Source organism: Ursus arctos, unplaced genomic scaffold (assembly GCF_023065955.2).
Source record: "Ursus arctos isolate Adak ecotype North America unplaced genomic scaffold, UrsArc2.0 scaffold_17, whole genome shotgun sequence".
NCBI classification, from domain to species: domain Eukaryota; kingdom Metazoa; phylum Chordata; class Mammalia; order Carnivora; family Ursidae; genus Ursus; species Ursus arctos.
The window spans coordinates 24,736,255-24,758,379 of record NW_026622841.1 but is presented as its reverse complement, the minus strand read 5'-3'; the positions used below and the strand labels follow the sequence as shown (position 1 = coordinate 24,758,379).

The 22,125-nt window shown below is 46.5% G+C and overlaps 1 long non-coding RNA gene across 1 annotated transcript; it reads right to left on the bottom strand.

The window, feature by feature from the left end:
* Positions 1-11,947: 11,947 nt before the first annotated feature.
* Positions 11,948-21,392, bottom strand: LOC130543926 (uncharacterized). The gene is made up of 2 exons (XR_008959697.1): positions 19,504-21,392; positions 11,948-17,475 (listed from the first exon to the last, which is right to left on the bottom strand). It is a non-coding gene; the product is annotated as an uncharacterized LOC130543926 (long non-coding RNA).
* Positions 21,393-22,125: the final 733 nt, after the last annotated feature.

The following is a 22,125-nucleotide window of genomic DNA, read 5'->3' as shown; positions in this document are numbered from 1 at the left end:
TGCTCAGTTCTTTATATACTCACTATAATCCTGTGATATGGAAACAATTATTATCCCCATTTTTACCAACTAGGAAACTGAGGTTTGGAGAAGTTAATTAATTTTCCTGACATCAAGGGGACACTATGTTTCAGGTTTCCTGTAACCAGGCAGAAATGAGGCTGTAAGACACCATTTGAACTAGAACATTCAGGGCACCTGGCTGGCTCCGTGGGAAGAGCTTGCGACTCTTGATCTCTGGGTAGTGAGTTCAAGCCCCGCATTGGGTGCAGAGACTACTTAAATGAATAAATAAAAACTTTAAAGAAAAGAAAAGAACCTGGAACCTTCAACGGAGTGTGCTCGCTGGGAGCACTCATCTGGAGAAATGAGGCGGGTATCACCGGGTGCTCATTACCGGACACGTGTTTGGAATCGTGCTTTGGGAATGTCCCACAGATCCTCCGGATCTGACACTTTGAGAGTCATTTTAATGGTAATAAGTTTTCATCCGTGGAGGATAAGTATGGTTTTTGAAAAGAACCCAAAGTGATTCAGGATAAAAGTGAATCATCTAAAAATATATTTGACTTCTGGCTTCCACCTAGAATGTCGAAAACTAAAAGAGTGTCATCTCTGCCTTAACAACAAGAAAAAAAAACTAGAAAATCTACCAAATCAGGACTTTTCTTGAGCCCATCAAAAAAAACCCACGTCCCAGGACCACATAATTAACATGAAATCTAGAGAAAGACAGGCTCCTCCAAGGTTAGACAGGACATGAGCTCTTGCTCACCTGTAACAGAGTGAAGGAGGAAGACAAGGCCACCATACAAGTTAAGAAGAAGCATCCAGCTAAAATGATGGAAGAATCCAGAAGGCCACATGTGGCTAGCACAAGGCCACAGATCCCCTGGGGGCTACCACACCGCTCAGAAGCTCTTCTCTATAAACCTCCACCAGGCACTCAGGAAAGATTTGTGGCAAGGTAGGCGACCCGAGAAAACCTTCCTGCATGGCTCAGGGCTGGAAGAAAGGAGAGGACGTGGCTTTAGGAAAGGCATGAGACCACACCCACATCTTTCTCCCAAGCAGAGGCATTAAGCCACCAGGCAAAGGGCAGCAGCCCTGTGGCCTCTAGAGCACAAGTGAAGACACCTGCAGCTGAGGGAAAGGAAAAGACCAAAGTCTCTACTCCCAGAGGAGGGACAGGATGCAGTCCTGGGCCCAACCATTAGGTCTCCTGTTACTGGAGGAAGGTCAAGATTACTGGGAAAGCCCCACTTCCAAGACAGAGACCAGTGCCTATCCAAGGCTGGGGCTGAGTCCAGACACCAGAGAACCCCACTCCCACCCTTCCACACCCACCACCAGGCTGGCAAGCAGCACAGAACCAGCAACAGCAGTCTGCACTGCGGGAGAAGCAAGACAATGGGAAAGAAGAGACTCCCTCTGTGGAGCAGGCACACGGGAAAACTGAAGGTAGAGAAAAGACACAGAAGAATCTTTCTGGCACCCCAGCCCCAACCCTTAGCACGTGGTGTTGCTAATCAATAGAACATGTAAAAAGAAAATCAGTAAAGATTTAGCAGACCTGTGTAACACTATCAACCATGTTGACTTCATTGAGTTTCTAGAACATTCCAAAGGATGACATCCAAATGCACATTCTTTACAAGTACACATGGAATATTAACCAAGATAGTCCATAAAACTAACTTCAACTAATTTAAAAGAATTGAAATCATAGAAAGTATGATCTCAGACCATGTTGGGGTTATACCAGAAATAGTCAACAGAAAGATGTCTGGACAAGCCCCAGATATCTATATATTGCATACCCCATGTTCAAGTAACTGAGGAGCCAAAGAAGTCACGTGAGAATTAGGAAAGAATTTGAGGGGAATGAAGGGGCACCTGGGTGACTCGGTTGGTTAAGCATCTGACTCTGGGTTTCAGCTCAGGTTATGATCTCAGGGTCCTGAGTTTGAGCCCCGTGTCAGGCTCCATGCTCAGCACAGAGTGTGCTTGGAATTGTTCTCTCTCACCTTCTCCCTCTGCCCTCCTGCTCTCTCAATCTCCCTCTCTCAATCTCCCTGTCTCTCTAATATAAATAAATAAATCTTTAAAAAAAAGAATTTAAGTGGAATGAAAATGAAAACAAAACCTATCAATTTGTGGAGTGCACCTAAAGTACCACTTAGAGGAAAATTATAGCATGAGATGGGCGCATTAGAAGATGCAGAAAGGTCTCAATTTGAGGGAAATGGATATCTTAACAACAATGAGCAGCTCAATACATTTATTTAGGTTTCCTTTAATATAGCTCAGCAATGTTTTAAAATTTCTAGAATAGAGGTCTCGCGTGTCTTTCACTATAAAGTTTTGAGTTTACAAAAAAAAATACAAGAAAAATGACCTTTGAGCATAAAATAGAGCTTCACTGTAATTGGGGGAATATTCCAAATCAAATAAAAAACAAAGTTTCACATATTCGTTGTATCAAAAAATATCCAAATAACCACTAAAAATGAGACCCTGCTAGTTGCTTCTTATCCAAGAGGCAGAGCAGATCTCCAGCTCCTTGAAGGCAGGAGAATGTCTCTTGAACTGAATTCGAGCAACCCCAGGGAGATTTCCATCCCCGGATGGCGCTCCCATGGAAGCATTTTCAAAGACTGATTATACCCCTCGAGCTAAGTTATCTCATCCTACAGGACTCTGCTCAAGTGGCACCTTGTCGAAGATATTGTCTCCAAGGACAGCCTGCCATCCGTGCTCATCTGGAGCCTTCCGTGTCTCCCGTGGAACCCTGTGTTTACCTTGACCTTGACTTGTGATTAGGTGGGTTGTGAGTCACAGAGCCTTGAGACACAGCGACTGAAACACACCCAAGTCCACTCACCGAGAAAACCGTCTTGAGGGCAGGAGTCCGGTGCTGGCATGGCAACTCCACGAAATCATGCGTTCATTCCCTCCTCTTTCTACTCCAACATCCTCCCTGCGTGATTCTCTCCCTCGAGGTCACCACCTGTCCAAAATGGCAGCTGGACATGCAGCCTCGTGGCCTGCACGGCAGACACCAGAACAGGCCAAGGTACCAAAAGGGCCCCCCTCCCTTTAAGCAGTCTTCTGCTTAAAGTTGCCCTTCTAAGCAGGCAACTCATGTCACGTTGGCCGGAAACTAATCTGGGGCCCGCACATGGGTAAAGAAGCCTGGGAGGTATAACTTCTAACCCGGGTAGCAGTGTTTCCAGCTAAGCGTCAGGACTCTGTTACTCCCAAAGGAGAAAATGGGTAGGGATAGGCAACCAGTCTTAGCACACCGTGTTATAATTGCCTGGTTGTCTGTCTCTGTTACAAGCACGTGTATCCTGAGTGCCTAGGCCAGGACCTGGCATACAGCAGGCTCTGGAAAAAATTTTAGCTTTTGTATTGAGGTTTATCATACATACATGAGGGCCCTACCCTTAAGTGTGTGTGTATGTATATATTATCGAAGAATTTTCACATGTGTAACCACCACTCAAGCCAAGAAGTTGGGTTTCTGAAGGTTCCTTCCCACCCCTCCCGGTCAACTTCTCCCAAAGGTAACCACTATTTCTGACCTTTCTCACCTCAACTAGTTTTGCCTGTTCTTGAACTTCATGTAAACGAAATCACCTGGTACTTGACATTTTAACCAATTTCTAGGAGTTCCTAGAGTTTCACACCATCTAGATTTTTCTGGGTGAGTCCTCATTTCAAATAGCCTGCTGTTATAAACACATTCTTACTTTCTAGAAGATTGGGTTCCTAACTGACATACTCAGAGGCTGTCAACGGACATTATACAGTTTAACTCTCTTTGGCCTGCAGCACTTCCCACAATAAAGTTGTCGCATTTGATCTCTTTTTTCCGTGAAACATTTCTTAAAATGCCACCTCCATCGAGAAGCCTTCTGTGGCATTTCCAGGAGGGCCTGAGCGCTCAGCATGCGTGTGATGGGGATAGTATTGACTGTGGGACATAAACAAAAGCTGGCAAGGGAGACAAACAGACTCCAGGCCGGCCATCTGGAGCACCTGCAGCTGGCCCAGTGTGACACTGCGTGCCAGTCCAAACTGCCCAGCTGGAGAATTTTCTGCCTCTGTCACTCCCACCATTGACAAGGAGCCATCACCCTCCTTGCTGGCAATCAGCTCATTCTCTATTGGTCCGAAAGAGGAAAGTGGGCCCAGATTTGTTCATCAGGCCAGCAGGACACGGCAAAAGCTTGGCAGAAGTATAAGCGGCGGACGAAAGGCTGTCGGAGCTGGGTCTGATGGGGAGGCAGTGTTTCTCTACAGCACAAGCAGAACATCTCCCCCCGCAGATGAAAATGTCCCCGTTCTTCCTGGATGCTACCTCAGAACGTTGGTCCTGTCAGGTGTCAGGATTTGGCTACCACCAGGAAGTGGACTGGGACAAAGGGGAGGGAGGGGAGGGGCAGGAGGGCCAGAGGGCTTACGCCAGGGTGAGGATGCGATCGTCGCTGTTAAGGTGGGAGAATGTGAACACGTGGCAATGTTGGCCTTGGCCCCAGGGTGTTGGCTTCCCTCTTCCCTGTAGCCCTAGCTATACCGGCATGCCCCAACAGGTGCCCTAGCCACCCAACCTCAGAGCTCCCAGGGGATTACTGAGAAGCAGCTTGGCTCACGACCCTAGGTGGAGTGGTAAATGTCAGGCTGGATCTTCTATTCTAGATACTTCTCCCGGCCTGGGCCTGAGCTCCCTCCACCCCATCATTCTTTCTGCCTTTTACACGTTCTAGGACCGCGGTGCAATTCAACTTTGTAGAGTCAGGTTGGGATGACGTCCCCTGGTGCACCAGCTGGATTGTCTCCAGGGGGCCGTGCCCCCCAACCGCTAACTTCTCCTCTGGATTCTTATGCATAAAAGTATAGTTTATCCACACTCGAGAAACAGTGTGGGAAGACCTCAATAGGGGTCCAGATGGGTCACAAGACAAAAATCTAACTGGGGACATGGGGCACTTTGCTTTGTCTCAGAAGTGACTCATCTCCTAACGTTGATCGGGGTGATTCTCTGTACTTTTTTCACCAAAGAAGAAAAAAAAGAAGAAGTTTAATCTCCTGGAGGACACCTGAAAACACCACAGTGCAGCTCACCTCTCAAGGCCCCTCAAACCCTGTTAGGGGCTGTAATGTGTCCCCTTCTCCCCTGCCCCATTCATATGCTGAAGTCCTAACCCCTCAGGACCTTGGAATGTGACTGTATTTGGAGAAAGGGCCTTTAAGGAGGGGATTAAGCCGAAAGGAGACCATTAGGCTGGGCCCTCTCCAATCTGACTGGTGTCCTTGGAAGGAGATAAAGGCAGAGACACACACAGAGGGAAGACATAGGAAGAAGATGACCATCTCCAAGCCAAAGGGAGAGGCCTCAGAAGAAACCAACCCTGCTGACACCTTGACCTTGGACTTCCACCCTCCAGAGCTGCCAGGAAATAAATGTCTATTGTTCAAGCCATTTGGTCTGTGAACCTTTGCTATGACAGCTCTGGAGCACTGACAGAAAGCCTATCTCTTGTAGAAAACCTTTTTTTCCCCCTTACATCCCAGTGTGTGCTTATTAGTATGAAAAATCTCTCTGTTTTCTAAAACCCCAAATTACACAGCAGTGTCCCTAAATTTTTTCCTGGCACACTTCCCAAATGACTCCCCCACATCAGAAAAAGCCTCCCATTCTGGGGCGCCTGGGTGGCTCAGTCAGTTAAGCAGGTGACTCTTGATTTCAGCTCAGGTCATGGTCTCGGGGTCCTGACTCTGCTTGAGAATCCTCTCCCCGCTTGTGCTCTTTCTCACTCTCTTTCTAAAATAAATAAATAAATCTTAAAAAAAAAAAAAAAGAAAAGAAATGAGAGGTATGAACAGGGCTGTCTTAAGGATAGACAGTGCCTTGGACATATTTTTTGTAGGCCTCCAACTATATGAACAATTTGATTTAAAAATCTATTACAAATTTCACAGGCCTACGGGAAATAGTGATTTGTTAACGAGAACTTAGAATAATGGGCAGAGAATAGGTACTTACATGTTTGCCTAGTGTCCTGTCCATAAGTGTGAAGATTTTTTGTAGTGTCCAGGCACCACCCCTTCCTGTTCACGACCATGGACTGTCTCTTCCTGTTCAGTCCTGACTAATCATAATTGTAGGAAAAAGGTAGCGACACTGTTATTACTCATAATATCATGACTCCTTGGCACCTATTTGCATTGAAACAACATAGACCTTCTTGCCTCTGCAGGGCCCTAATACCGTCTATTTGATGCTGGTTCCATCGTTATTCATAATGATGCATCATCCTTGAGGCCACCTGTGAATACGGGTTTCCAGCGACTCTCTCGAAGGTTATTAAAGTACTTCACTGAGGTGACCACAAATTTATATCTTACTCAGGCCATGCAGGAAAAGGTCAATGTAAATTCATTTCCTGGACATGCATGTTCAATGTGTCCTTCTAATTTTTATAATGTAAACAGAACAGCAAGTCTTCCAACCATGCCCTCCCTGAACCCCTAGGGCCCCAGTATCTGCATCCCAGAGTGTAATCTCTTTGTCAAGCCCTCCATTCCCTGCCCTCCATTCCCTGCCCTCCAAACGAAGAAGGTGGGAAGCCTGTGGGGAGGTGGAGGAGGGTGGAACAGCCTCCACGAGGAATGTCCGACCCATTCAGCAAGGCCTTGGACTATGCTGGGAGGGCATGACATCATCACATCCGTCAGAAGGGCCCGCTGGCATTGAGAGCAAGGGTCTGGAAAGTCTTTGGAGGAGATAGGAAGGGCCATCCCAGAGGACTGCCCAGTTGGAACCAGCCAGAGATGGGCCCATAGGCTTGAGTCCCAGAGCCTTGGGATAGTTAGTTGACCCCTTGTGTGGTGTGTGTGTATGTGTGTGCGTGAGCATTTATGTGTGAGTGTGCATGAGTGTGTATGAGTGTGTGAGTGTGTTTAATGTGTGCGTGGGTGTGTGTAGATGTGAATGTGTGTATATGTGTATGTGGGTATGTATGTGAGTACGTGTGGCAGTGTGTGCATATGTGTATTTATGCGTGAGTGTGTATGTGTGAGTGTGTGTGCACTGGTATATATGAGTGTGTGTATGTGAGCGTCTTGCATGTGTGTAGATGTGTGTGTATGCGAGAATGCATATGTGTGTATTTCTGTGTGACTATGTATGTTTATCTGTGTGTGTGTGCGTGTGTATTTATGTATGAGTGTGTGTAGATGTGAGTATGTGGGTGTGTGTGTGTGTACACGTACGCACATGGGAGCAATCAGGCCCCCGGCACACGCGGGCTGCGGTCCAGGTTCAGGAGTACTACAAAAGCTTCACGGAAGGAGTGAGCAGAGAGGGACAGGCAAACCTGAAGCTTGGGTCAGAGGCGTGGGTCCCACTTGCCTGGATCCAGGGCTGGTACTGGGTGTGGGCAGGTGAAGGAGGCGACTGCTAGGTCAGTGCTATAGGAAGCTGGTCAGAGCCCTTTAGAACCAGTCACTACAGCAATGGCTTGAGCAGGAGGCAGCTAGGCCTCGGTGACCCCTCCGAGGGGTGCCTGGGAAGCCCCATGAGGGGTCAACCTCCCCAAGGACCTTGTCTGCTCTTTTTCCTATCTGCCTCCCAGCATTTGGCACAAGACTGAGGACTTAGTAATAAGCTCTCAGCAAACACTTAAATTTATTCCGCCCATCATTCAGAAATGTTTGCTGAGGGCCTGCGAAGCAAAACCAGCCTCCGTGAAGAAGAAAAGGACGACACGACATAATCCCCGAGCCTGAGAAGACCGGGTTATCTGCCTGCTCCATGGAAGGAAGCAACCAAGAGTCCGTCCCTTTCCCTAACGGTTCTAGGGTGGCTTCTTCCTCAGCTCTGGCTGCCCAGGCAAAATCCGTACCGCAGGCTGAGGGTGGGAACGATGGAAAGCTATATTCTTACAGTCCCGGGGGCGGGAGTCCAAGACCAAGGTGCCTGCAAGGTAAGGTTCATTCTGAGACCACTTCTCTTGGCTTGTCGGAGGCCACCGTCTCCTTGTGTGTGCACACGAGCTCTTCTTCGTGCACTTGCTGGGGGGAGGCGGTGGGGACAGAGAGAGAGAAGGTACTAGCTCTCTGGCATCTCCTCTTATTAGGGCACCAATCCCATCGTGAGCGTCCCACCCTCACGACCTCATCTAACCTCCTAAAGGACCCATCTCCACATAACATACGTTAAGGGTTAGGGCTTCCACATATGAGTTCGGGGAGAGGGGCACACAGACATTCAGTCCATAGCAAGTGCCCAATGCATATCAGGGACTCAACACATATTTGCAGAATGAATGAACGTTCGCATTAGGAACGTCAGAGGATCCTGCCCTCCTGTTTGGGAGCCATAGTGAAGTCAAACAAAGAAGCATGCAGCAAACGTCGCTGTGGGCTCACTCCTGGACTCGGCACTGGTTAGTACATGCAAAACACTAGACAAGATCCACGTCCTCACAGAGCTGATGATCCCGCCGGGGAAAGAGAGAAATCCGCAGAAAACACTCAAAGGACCAGATACGATAGGGGTCTGAGAGTCAAACCGTGGGACGTAGGCCTCAGGGTACCTATCCGCATGCCCCTCTCTTAGCTCCTTACCAGGCTGGTGTACAAGTTCCCTGGGTGTCTATTGAATTAGAAACAACAAGAAAAAAAAAATCAGAGGTTACTTTATAGGAGCCTGGCCCCAGAGCCAGACATGACAGAAGCAAATAAACAGAAGGTCTCTTTGGTGCCATCCTAATACCCCTTCCAGGACCTTCTGGATTTTGCAGTTTTGAGGTATTATGACCTTCTTTCCAGCTGCTTAGAGCTGCTACCCCAGCGCATGCCATGGCCAGCTCACCCGTGACGATGGGTCACACCCTGAGCCTCTGTCCCACCACCCCACATGCACCAGCAGCACCTAGCTGCTCTCTTTCTTGTCAAATGGTCGGAGACTCACCTGCTATTCAACACCAGGTGACTGAAGATGTCTGCACGAGGGCTCCCTTTGCCCGCGGTGAGGCTTCATCCTTCTATGCCCGCAGAACCCTGGCTCCTGGGGAGCATGCCGAATGCCCTCCTCCTCGCCCATGACGCCGACTGGAATTCTGAGGCAGGTGGTCATCAGAGCCACCCTGAAAGGGCCACTCTGTGAACATCACACTTCTTGGATGTCTAGAAAGCCCGATCACGAAAATGATACTACCTTTCTCTATGCGTGCAAAAGAAATCGATATTTTAATTCCATCCATAGGAATAAGACATAAAATGCCAATATTACTGACCAGGCTAATCCAGGGATCTGTAAGAATCATTTACAGTCATAGTCTTAGAAGTCATCACATAGGAGGTTCTCCAGCCTGGCCTTACTTTAGAACACCCCCCCGCCCCCTACCGGGAGCTTTTAAAATACACGGAGCTTTGGCTTTGCCCCCAAATACGCGAGGTGTGGTGGCTCCTGGCCACCGATATTTTTAAAAAGCAGCCCTAGATGGCTCCAGTGTATAACCAAGGTTGAGAACCATAGATCTAGACCCTCCCCGCCCTCACCACATGGACTTATTCACATGGAGGCAGAACCAGAGAGGGGGCACGTGACTTGCCCAAGGTCACAAAGCCAGACCGTGGCCAAGCCAGTGTAAGAATCTCCAGCCCCCTAATTCCTTCTCAGAACTCGTTCTTCTATCCATGACTATAAATGCTGGTGACCACACTCTTCCCCCGAGTAGCTTCTGAGAAAGGAGGGAGGAGTGAAAGACCAAGGGAGCCGGAAGTCTGGAGGAAGGAGGAGAGGAGCCAGGTAGCCAGCGAGAAGAAGCCACGGTCAAGTTCGCTCTACTTCACAAGAAGAGAAGGCAGTGCCGGTGGGCAGCCACATTAGCTCTGTGCACAGCTTCCCCCAAAGGAAGAAGAAAATAGTGTAGTGCTAAGATTACACTCTGTGGTCATTGTCATGGCCTCCACTGTTACAGTTTTGCATCGCCATGAATGTTACCACAGTCCCCAAACCCAGGCACGATTCCCAGCTCTGAAAAGGCAGCACTGGGCCTGACCTGCTCCCTTCACCTGCCCAGGGAAAATTGCAGGCGACACAAATACGGCCACTCCCAGGGGACAATCATGCTGAAAGGGCCCTGTGTCTTAGAGGCTGCACATAATACCCAATTATCCCCTGGCTTCCCCAGGGAGAGAATGGAGAGGTGAGGGTTTTCAAAAGCCAGCAGCCCTCAAGGCTCCATTATGGGGACACTCACATAGCCGCCTTTCTCCAAACACCACAGAAGGTCACGGGGACACAGGGCAACAGAAGTGTTCTTTGGGGCTTGGAGAATAGCCTCTCTTCCTGTCCTGGCCCAGTCGGGGAACCCCAACTTCCATTCTTAGCTAGAGAAACAAAGATGGAGGGCATTGATCCAGAAATTCAGTATCACATGGGAGGCGCCTTCCGGGCTAGCTCCGTGGGGGCTTTGGACAAGACCCAGAGAAAAGTCCAGGAGGGCCTGCTCTCATCCAAGACCACTGTGCTCTGTAGTCCCCGTTCCGGCCACCGTCTGCCCCAGGCCTTCTGGGGTCTTCCCTCAGCATCCCGACTGCCCACCCCGCTCCCCACCCTCTGCCTGCCTCAGGCTCTTCTCTCTGTTGTGTCTCTCCAGCCACACTAGCAAGGCCCTAAGGGCCAGAAACACACCAGCTACTCTTCTAGCTCTGCTTCCCCGTGGCCATTAACACAGTGCCGAGCTCACAATAAATCCAATGCAATGGATATTTCTGGATTGAAAGAGAAGACATTCACTTGTTTCCAAGTCTGAACCTCTGGGCTTGATTTCACTCCCTTTTTTTTTTCACCACTGGGAAATGTTTAATTTTTGGAAATGCACATGCAGCTCATGAAAAGCATTTATTCTTAAATTCCACGAGTATTTGGAGGTGGGAGTATCTTGTAATGTTTGAGAGTATGGAGTCCTAATGCCTGGAGATTGAATCCTAGTTCTAGAACTTACTATCTGGGTTACTTTGGGCCAGTAATTTAACTTTTTCAAGGCTCAGTTTCCTCATCTGTAAAATGGACTTAATATTAGTGCCTTGGTCCTTGAATTGTTGTGAAAATTACATGACATAATGCAAGTAAGGCTCTTCTCATGTTGCCTGGCACCTGGTAAGTGCTAGCTAAAAGTGAAATATCATTTCTACGGAGGGCCTATGTGGCACAGCGTCTGACTCTTGGTTTTGACTCAAGTCACGATCTCAGGGTGGTGAGATAGAGACCCATGTTGGGCTCCGCACTCAGCAGGGAGTTTTCTTGGGGTTCTCTCCCTCTCCCTCTGATCTTCCCGCTTGTGCTAGGAGTTGAGTCCTAAAGGATGGGAAGTAGAAACTCTGTGAATGGGTGGAGGGAAGGAAAAATACATAAATAAATAATCAATGGCTCCGGGAAGAACATTCCAGGTAATAAGAACGAGGACATGATTAAGACTACTGGCGAGTCTAACCCACAGGCTGTCCTGGCAATAATGGGAGGAAAATGTGGCTTGGTGACCAGGGAGCCATCTGATTTGAAGACTCTGCCAGAAAGTGGTTTCCAATAGCTTGCTATTAGCGACCGCGGCAGAACGTGCTGGTTGCCGTCCAAGTACCCAGGCTTCCTTCTCCCTCACCAGCAGGACTCCGTATGTTGAGTGTGACAAATGCCCAGGTAAAAATCCATTCCCCAGTCTCTCTTGCAAGTCAGGGTAGCCAATGAAATGTAGGCAGAAATATATACTTTTCTTACTTTTTATAATAACAAATACAAACGTCTCCCAAAGTAGAGAAATCGTATAAGAACTGCCATGTACCCTGCGCACGGTTTATATAGCTATCAACATTTCACTCTTCATTTCACTGATCCTTCCAATTCTTGTGTCTTTTTTCTTTTCCTAGATTATTTTATTTTTTTAATTTCATGTATTTATTTTTTTATTATTATTTTTTAGAGGGAGAGAGCGTTCGAGTGGAGGGGTGGGGTTGGGGAGGACACTGGGAGAGGGTGGGAGAGAATCTCAAGCAGGCTCCACACTCAGCATGGAGCCTGAAGCTGGGCTCGATCTCATGACCCTGAGATTATGACCTGACCCGAAATCAAAGAGTTGGGGGCTCGACTGACTGAGCCATCCAGGTGCCCCTAAATTATTTTAAAGCAAAGCCCAGAGGTTATATTCTTTCCACCCATAAATACTTCAGTATGTCCATCTCTCCAAGAAATACTTCCTTTTTTTTAACATAACTTCGATACTAATATCATACCTAACAAAATGAACAATAATTCCCCAATATTATCTAATACGCAGTTTGTACTTCTTTGGGACCTTTTTAAGGAGACTGATTTGGCAGAGAATCAAATGTCCCTTTGCCCTTCCTCCCATTCCTCCGCTGTCAGGTGACGCTCAGGTGGCTAGAGCTCAAGTCATCATTTTGTGACCATGAGCCAACTTTGAGATGGAAGCCATGCACGGCGGAAGGCATACTGGAAAGAAGGGCAGAGCCAGCGGTCCGGGAAACATGGACCTACCACTTCAACATGAGACTGCCCAATTCTGGACATTTTTTTGTTTCTCCATCTTGCTTTTTTCTTTTTAAGAATAATCGACTTTCCTTTTTGAGCCGTTTTGGGTTTACGGAAAAATCAAGCAGGAAGAACAGTGTTTCCATATCTGGCCTCCCCCTCCCCCACTGTTTCCCTTATTATTAACATCTTGCATTAGTGGGGTACATGTATCACAGTTGATGAGCCGATATCGATGTATTATTATTAACTAAAATCCACAGTTTACATTAGAGTTCACTCTTGATGTTGGACATTCTATAGGTTCTGACATACATGTGATGACTTGCATCCCCCATTGTAGTTATCAGACAGAGTAGTTTCACCGTCCTAAAAGCCCCCCATGCTACATCTGTTCATCCCTCCTTCTCTCCTCCAGAATGCTTAGCAACCATTGATCTTTCCTCTCTTTTGCTCTGGTTTTGCCTTTTCCAGAATGTCATATAGTTGGGATCATCCAGCCTTATCCAACTGGCTTTTTTTTTCACCTAGCCGTATATATTTAAGGTTTCTCCATATCTTTCTGTGGCCTGATAGCGCATTTCATTTTGGCGCAGAATGAGCATCCATTGCCTGGATGAACCACAGTTTATTTACCCAGTCACCTACTGAAGGACATCTTGGTGGCTTCCAAGTTTTCCCAGTTATGAACAAAGCTGCTATAAACATCCATGTGCGAGTTTTTGTGTGGACATAAGTTTTTAGTTCCTTTGGGTAAATACCAAGGAACGTGATTGCTGGATCACATGGGAAGGGTATGTTTAGTTCTGGAAGAAGCTGCCAAACTGTCTTCCAAAGTGGCTGTACCAACTTTTTTTTTTTTTTAATGTGAGAGAAAATCCCGATCATTTCTGAAGCCGCTGTAACTGGGGTCTCTGTTATTCGCAGCCGAATGCAATGCCTCACTGATACGGTGGGAAGGTACCTGCTGAGTGCTGATTACCTGGACAGAAGTCTTCTACCAGCACACCACATGTCATCTCAGCCAAAAAGCCCGTAGTAACGGCTCCTCTAGCCATGTGTTATTTTCCATTGACATTTCTGCTGCTTTTTCATGAGAAGGTCAGGAGAGACTGCCAAGCGCATAACAAACCCATGGCTCTCTCCTATTCTAGTTCTCTCTTAGCACTGGCAATCCAAGAAAAGATTCCAGTGTGTCTTGGCTTGCTATTTACGCCTTGTTAAGGACTCTTCAAATGATTCCTTCTTCTGCTGGGTGCTTGCAAACCATTTGCTTAATAATCCGCTCCACATGTCTTTTGGCATTTCTCTGGTCCTTCATGATTTCACCAAGATTAAGGGTGGTGGTTTAATAGTTGAGTCTGCAAATCCCTTTGTAGCTGGAATCCTCAAAGGCTGTAGTGAGCAAATACTCCCCCCATCATTATCCAGTAATCGAAATCATTTTAGCAACTTGATTTGGTTTCACGCTGTGCAATAGTTGTGTTCTGGGGGAGCCATCTATACGCCACATTGTTATAAATTAATTCCTGTTTTAAGTGAATGGGGAAAACTCATCACAGAAGAGGATAATTCAGTGAATCTTTCTATAAAGCAAATAATTCCATTATAGGAATAATCACCGTCTAATTTAGTTCTCTATGAATATGAGATGTTCAAATATGGAGGGGGTTTTTTACATGTGGAGATTATAGTCGAACATTTGGTTATGCTCCTTTTTTCTCTTTCACACGTATTATCATTGTTGTGTTCATTATTGTTTGTTGTCATCACCAGGAATGGCACTACATTTGAGAAACATAAGAAAAGAACCGCATGGCTGGAGGTGGAAGCAAGTCTTGCTCAGTGCCGAGGAATCTCGTGGCCTCCTTCACGGTCCGCCTTCAGTGGTTTGTAACAATGACTTGCTGATAGGGCCTTGGGCGAATCACCAACTCCAGAAACTCTCTGGGTCTCAGTTTCTTCATCTGGAAACTGGCAATGATAGAGCTAGTGTAAAAATCGAGTGAGGTAACTAACATAGGCTGCTGTGATGGTTAATTTTATGTGACAACTCGACTCAGCTACAGGATGCCCAGAGAGCTAGTCAAACATGATTTCTGGGAGTGTCTATGAGGGTGTCCCCAGAAAAAAGTAGTATTTGATTTAGTAGACTGAGTGAAAATCATCCTCCTGTGTATATATACATTTATACACACACATATATATCCTCATGTGTACACACACACACACACACACACACCCTGTTGGTTCTGTTTCTCTGGAGAGCCCTAATACAAGATAAGAGGGTCGACCACATGCTAATGTGTTCAATTAATGTCAGCTATGATCATTGCTATTAGCAGACGTGTCATTAAATGGTGGGATTAGGGGCGCCTGGGTGGCACAGCGGTTAAGCGTCTGCCTTCGGCTCAGGGCGTGATCCTGGCGTTATGGGATCGAGCCCCACATCAGGCTCCTCCGCTATGAGCCTGCTTCTTCCTCTCCCACTCCCCCTGCTGTGTTCCCTCTCTCGCTGGCTGTCTCTATCTCTGTCGAATAAATAAATAAAATCTTTAAAATAAAAAAAAATAAAAATAAAAATAAATGGTGGGATTAGACAGGCCCTCTTCTTCAAAATTTAACTATGACCACCTGACACCCATTAGGATGGCCACTACCGAAAAGAAAAAACCAGAAAAATTATAAATGTCAGCAACAATGTGGAGAAATTGGAACCCTCGTGTGCTGTTGATGAGAAAGTAAAATGGTACAACTGCCAGGAAGAACAGTATGGAGGTTCCCTCAAGAAACTAAAAATAGCAGGACCATATGATCCAGCAATCCCGCTTCTGGGTGTGTGCCCCCAAAGAAATGAAAGCAAGGCCTCCAAGAGATATTTGCACACCCATGTTCATGGCAGCGTTACTCACAATAGCCAAGGGTGAAAGTAATCCAACTGTGCATCAGTAGACGAGTGGGTAAGCAAAATGTAGTGTATGCATGCAATGGGATAATATTCAGCTTTAGAAAGGAAGAAAATTCTGCGCGGGCTACTACATGAATGAAGCTTGAGGACATCACGCTACGTGAAATCAGCCAGTCATAAAAGGACAAACACTGCATGATCGCGTTCATATGAGCCCTCTACGGTGGTTAAACTCATGGAGACAGACAACAGAATGGTGGTTACCAGAGGCTGGGGAAGAAGGAATGAGTTCTTATTGAATGGGTACAGAGTTTCCATTTCGCAAAATGAAGAGTTCTATGTATGGATAATGGTAACACGACAATGTGAATGTACTTAGTGCCACAGAATTTTACATATAAACATAGTTAAGATGGTTAATTTTATGTTATATTCATTTTACCACAATTTTTAAAAAACAAAAGAAAATCAGAGAAAAAAAAAACCTGTAATTCCATAACTGGGGTTTTTTTATACCTAGGAATTGGGAATATATCCAGTGGAAGGAGAAAGTGGGGAATGAAGAAGCCACAGTGAGGACAACCTGGAATGTTCTTTGGTGGGATTGAATGCTTGCTATAGCTGACAGGTGGACCACTCAGAGCCTGCTTGCATTTTCCCAGGATCCTAGAAGTTCATTCCACGGCCTGGAGGCTTCAGGAAGCACAGCCTAGGTTATGATCTGCATCTGGGTAACGACAACTTCCAGAGCCAGGCCCTGCCCAGGAAGCCGGGATTCGAAAATTACAACTCAATCGAGAGCAAAAGAGTTCACTGGTGCTGGCTTAGTAATTAAATTACAAGGTGATTATTAGAATGCTCAGGCAAAAAGATTTCATCTGAGTACTTTAAGTAGCCTAAAACTCAAACTCCTCCCAGAAAAAAAAAAAACTAAATTAATGTTATTTTCTACCAATTACAGATGCCCTCCAGTGACTATAAGGTTGTCATGGCAACATGCCCGCTGAAAGGGTATGTTTGATAAGGCCTGAAATAAAGTATAGCAGAAAGGGAACGTTTCACATCTTATCTCTGTGTCAGATCAAAATTGTTTTCTAGGTTGGGGGACAGGCCAACTGTCTGCGGTCTGCTCCTCTCTCTTCCGTGGCCCATCTGAGGTTCCAGACTGGCTGGCCCTGCAGGGAGAGGGTCCAACATCTTCCCGTATAGCTCCCTTCCCCTGGGATGGTCTCCAATTCGATGTCAGTCAAATGGCATCTTTCCTTGTTTTTCTGAAAACCTCCTTTGCCACTTCCTCCAAGCAGGCTTCCCTGATGTACTGGCAGTCCAGTGATCTCTAGACCAGAGTCAATGCCACTGGTGAGCTGTGCTCATTTTAGACTTTGCAGAAATTCTTCAAAGAATTCAGCAGAACCCCTATTCTGGCTTAAGATGGAACACAATAAATTCAAGGGCTTCTTACACTCTTTATTCAAGTATCAAACTTGATCAAAATCAGTCAACTCCTGGGAAGGTGGTCATGGGCAATCATGCTGTGAACCACACTAATAACCACAGGTGCATTCCAGAACAGTTTCTGGCAAAGCACAATCTGTCAATGAGGGCTGATGCTGGATACACCGGTGAGCTGCTATTTAAGGAAACTATGGTTACTCCTTTTGTAAAAGGGATGATCATCTCATAAAGTGTCTTTTGTGTAAACTCCTATTTTCATGTATTAGGTATATTTTAGAATGTAAAAAGCCTTTCCGGAAAGAGTAAAGTCTAAACAAATTTGATAATCAATATTGTCAAAACAAAAAAGGAGGTGGGGCGTGCGGATTGTGTCTCCACATGGGTGAGAGGAAGAGAACATCTGCTTCTAGAGCCTCCAGAAGACTGCTCCGTACTCCCCAGGCTCTGCTGACAGGGAAGATGAGGATGACTGGGTTGGTGGCTCAAGCCAGAATGAATCCCAGGGTCTGGGGCGCACTCCGCTCAAACACAAAATCTAACGGCACTCCTGTGGGGGCACAGAATAAAGTCCCAATTGATCAGATTTTCTTCCCAGGACCCATATAACCTATCCCCAAGATAACAACAAAAACACCAATAATAACCAAAAAATAAAACCTAAGCTTCAGGGAGCCCTTACAATGCGCAAAGTGCTTTGTATACATGACCGCCCCTAATCCTCCTAACGAGACACCAAGGGAGGCACTGTTATTCCCCCATTTTATAGAGGACACGGAGTTCCCAGTTATAAAAGTTGGCTGCAAGATACAAACCCTGGTCTGTCGGCCTCCGGAGGCCAGGCTCACACGAGCTCCACGTTACTAACTTTCTGGACCTTCTGCCTCTTCCTTCCCTTTGCTGACTTCCACCCTGCACCTGTGGATTTCCATTTATGAAGCCCAGGCTGCCGGCCCTTCCCCTACCCTCCCCACGCAAATAACACTCGGGCTTCAAAGCCTGACTCAGGTTCCACATCTGTGAAGCTTCCCCTGTGCTCTGGCTCTCAAGATACCCCTTTCCCTGAACAGTCACTCCATCTCTATTGGTATCTGGCATCTCTCAGGTTTTAAAATTATACTCCCATTTCTGTTTAAAATGTGCCGTCTTGGGGGTGCCTGGGTGGCTCAGTCTGTTCAGTGCCTGCCTTCGGCTCAGGTCATGATCCCAGGGTCCTGGGATGGAGCTCCATGTCGGGCTCAATGCTCAGTGGGGAGCCTGCTTCTCCCTCTCCCTCTGTCTGCCGCTCCCCCTGCTTGTGCGCACACACGTTCTCTCTCTCTGTCAAATCAATAAATAAAATCTTCGAAAAAATAAAAATGACTATATTTTTAAAAATTAATAAATAAATAATAAAAACTACTGGGGTAATAAATAAGTTGAAGGGGGAATTCAAATTCAGTTGACTGCATCTTCATTATTTCCCGCAATCATTTATTACTAACAAATTGGGAAACGTGACAAACATTAAAAATCCGCCTGGGTGGCACAGCGGTTAAGCGTCTGCCTTCGGCTCAGGGTGTGATCCCTGCGTTATGGGATCCAGCCCCACATCAGGCTCCTCCACTATGAGTCTGCTTCTTCCTCTCCCACTCCCCCTGCTTGTGTTCCCTCTCTCGCTGGCTGTCTCTATCTCTGTCAAATAAATAAAATCTTTAAAAAATAAAATAAAATAAAAATCCCAGATATGGTATGTGTGCCAAAATGAGCCACTGGGGTGTCAGAAGAAAGTATTGTGAAATTTACTGATATTCACTTTTATATTAAATATGGGCAAAAAACAGGGCACCTGGGTGGCTCAGTCAGTTGAACGTCCAACTCTTAGTTTTGGCTCAGGTTGTGATCTCAGGGTTGTGAGATTGAGCCCTGAAATGGGCTCCCCACTCAATGGGGAAACTGCTTGAGATTTCCTTCTGCCCCTCCCCGCACTTGCACGAGTGTGTGTGTGTGTGTGCTCTCTCTCTCAAATAAATAAATAAATCTTTTAAATAAATAAACAAATAAATAAAGACAAAAAATAATCTCGGACTTTTGAATCATTAATTCCAAAAATTTTAAATCATTTAAAAACATTTATTTCATCTTTATGGGGAAATGGGGGGGGATGGGTGAAATAGGTGAAGGAGATTAAGGGTACACTTATCATGACGAGCACTGAGTAATGCACAGAGTTGTTGAATCATTATATTGTACACCTGAAACTAATATAACACTGTATGTTAACTATACTGGGATTAAAACTAAAAAATTAATTAAAAAATAATCACACTGTACACATTAAACTTATAGAATGTTAAAAAAATATTTATTTCATCTTTAGACCATCATTTAAAGCGTCTATTCTGGTAAATAATCTGGAGCCAGATAACTGACAAACATATTCTAGATCAAAAAATATTTTTTGACCGATGAGATATGTGAACAAAGATCATTCTTCTATGGCATAAAATCATTTGGGGCATACACATCTCTGAAGTCTCAGTTTAAAAGAAAAATACTCCTATTTTTATAGGAGTATAGCTCCTCATTATAAACTCACCGGTGAGGAAGAACAGCGTTTCCTACAGCTGGAGGACAGGGGCTCCCTGGGGACTTAGAGAAGGTGACGCCTGCTGTTCGGGAAGAAGGGGCGTGGTTAAGCTCGCGGGCTCTGAGGTCCACTGCCGGCTGGCTGTGTGCTCCCCCTCTCACCCCCGCGGCAAGTTCCATCACCCCTCTTCCATTCCTTCTACTATAAAAGTTGCTGTGTTGAAGAAGGGAGACAAATGTTTCTTGTTGCCTGGCAAATAGTAACTACTCAATTAATATATTGGCTATTGTTCTTTGGAAAAGGGGACTTAGAGACTGTGGAAGGTTCATGGCCAAATTATTCTGCGGACCTTTCAGAATAAGATTTAGGAGACAGGAATTACAAAGTAGTGGAAAAGGGAGACATCTAGGATAGAAAAGGGAAGGACATCTTCAGGAGGCGCAATTCCCAGTTATAGGGATCATAATGGCCCTAACTCTTCTCTTCGCGGGTCCTGCCTCTGAGGCTGTTCTAGATGCGGGTCGTTGGATTACCGAGATCAGAAACCCTCTCAACGAGCACAAATGAAAGGGAATTACTGTAAGGATACAGAGATATCAGGAATCTGAGAGAAGTATAGTACACTGAGAATCAGAAAATCAGAAACTGAGGTTATGTTTGACATCTCTCTCCCTCTTCCCCACTCCACCAACCCCAGCTTTCTCATCTTGCACTGGCCCATCAAGGCCACAGGTGGGAAAAGAGGGGCACCCAACCAAGACTGATGAGGAGCAGTCACCAATGAGCAAAGGCCTTTCAGCCTCTTCCTGTAGAGTCCTGCAAGACGGATTCTGATTGGCTCAGTTGATCCCCTGGAGCCTGGGTCTCTTAAGTCCAGGCCTAGCCAATGGCCTGTGGTCCCTGGGATCACGTGTGTAGCTTTGCTCCAATACCTGGCTGTCCCTCCCAGGGTGAGTATTGCAGGGTTTTTACAGAGCGTAACCTGACATTGAAACTCGTTCCTTGCGGAGTTGTAGGGATGTCCCTTTGCCCAGGTCCTCGTCATGGACAAGGCCATCATGTGGATAAGGAGCTCCTGCCACTGACCTGTGAGGTCTGACCTTGAACTCTGAGGGACTTGAAGAATGCCTGACTACTCGTGGGCTTTATTAACTATCCTTGAATCTTGCAAAACAAGATCTACTTGTCTTATGTTCCCTCATGGCTTTCAGGGCTTTGTGTAACGGAGACTACAAACCCCTCCAGCTCTGCTGGAATGAAACAGCCTAAAATTCGTCCTTTTGGCCGCTTAATTTTAAAGCTACTTTTACCAGGGGGATTGTAAACTTCTTGAAGGGATAACTTCAGGTTTGGAAATAATCTTTGAGATTGTACAGTCCAGCCTTCCCATCTTACAGGTGTGGAAACTAGGCCCAGAGGGAAGAAATGTCACCCAGCAGCAAAGGGTCGGGTGGGATCTGGAACCTACTCTCACATACTTAGTTCCACCATGGTCTTTGCAATGCCTGATGCATAGCATGTTCCCAATAAATACCCCTTGGTTTATTTCTTATTTAGCTTCTGCCTTTTACAAGCTCGATCGTTCTCTATTGATGCCCTTCCTCCACCACCAACTTCAGCCCCAGAGGATCACTTTCCGTCTGCCTTTCAGATGTTGGTCTTTGGGGTTGTGTAGTGGAAGCTGAGATGAGGCACAGGTGAAATATAACCTGGTTCTATCAAGCCACTATCTCTCCAGGCCAACACCACAGTAACAGAGTGCAGACACCAGACGGGTAACTTCCTTCCTTCTGCCGGGCCAGTGGCCATCAGACCGACACATGATGAACCCAGCCTAGTTTCCACCTAAAGACACATCTTCCGCAACGTCTCCCAGGCCAGTGCTACCCAACAGGGATTCTGGCCACTGCTGCCCTCCTCCCCCCCCCCCCCCCCCGGCCCACTTTCCTCCCAGAAGCCTTGTCTTACCATGCCAGCCTACTGGGAAGCCTTGGCTCACTTCGAGTCCCCCTCACGCCATGTGGCACTTCGTCATTTTCCCTAATAGCACACGGTCTCCCCGGCTCCTGAAGACAGGTAGCCTCTCCCCCCGACCCCACACTCTGGTAGGTTCCCACCAGGCCTCCAATAAATGTACTGACTGAGACAGGAAAGCCTGGAAGGCAGGCAGAAGAAGGAAGGAGAAGAAAGGAGAATATTTCTTTTTGCTACTATCTTAGGCACATGTGAATTGGGGAAAGCAGCTGCTTAAAACAGAGAATCATTCTGGTTTTCAATTTCTAGGCTATGTGGTGACCAGTCAAACAAAGGCAACTCTTGGCAACTCAGATCTGCCACAATTAAACCCATTCTGGTGCTAGTTCATGAACTCCGTCCCCAGCAGCAGCTCGGACCGAAGCGTGCAGCGTGGGTGTAAGATCCACTAGAGAGCAGAGAAGGAGGGACACCAGATGAGGACCACGTCAGCCCTGGGCCTCGCATTCTGGGAAACTTTGGTCTGAGGGTCCCACAGAGCTCCCCCTCTCAGAGATCCCCACTCCAGCCTGGAACCCCATCATCAGAGACCATTTCAGAGAGCTCTCAATAAGAAGAAAACATGTAAAGACAAATATGTAGGGGCTGGAGGAGCGA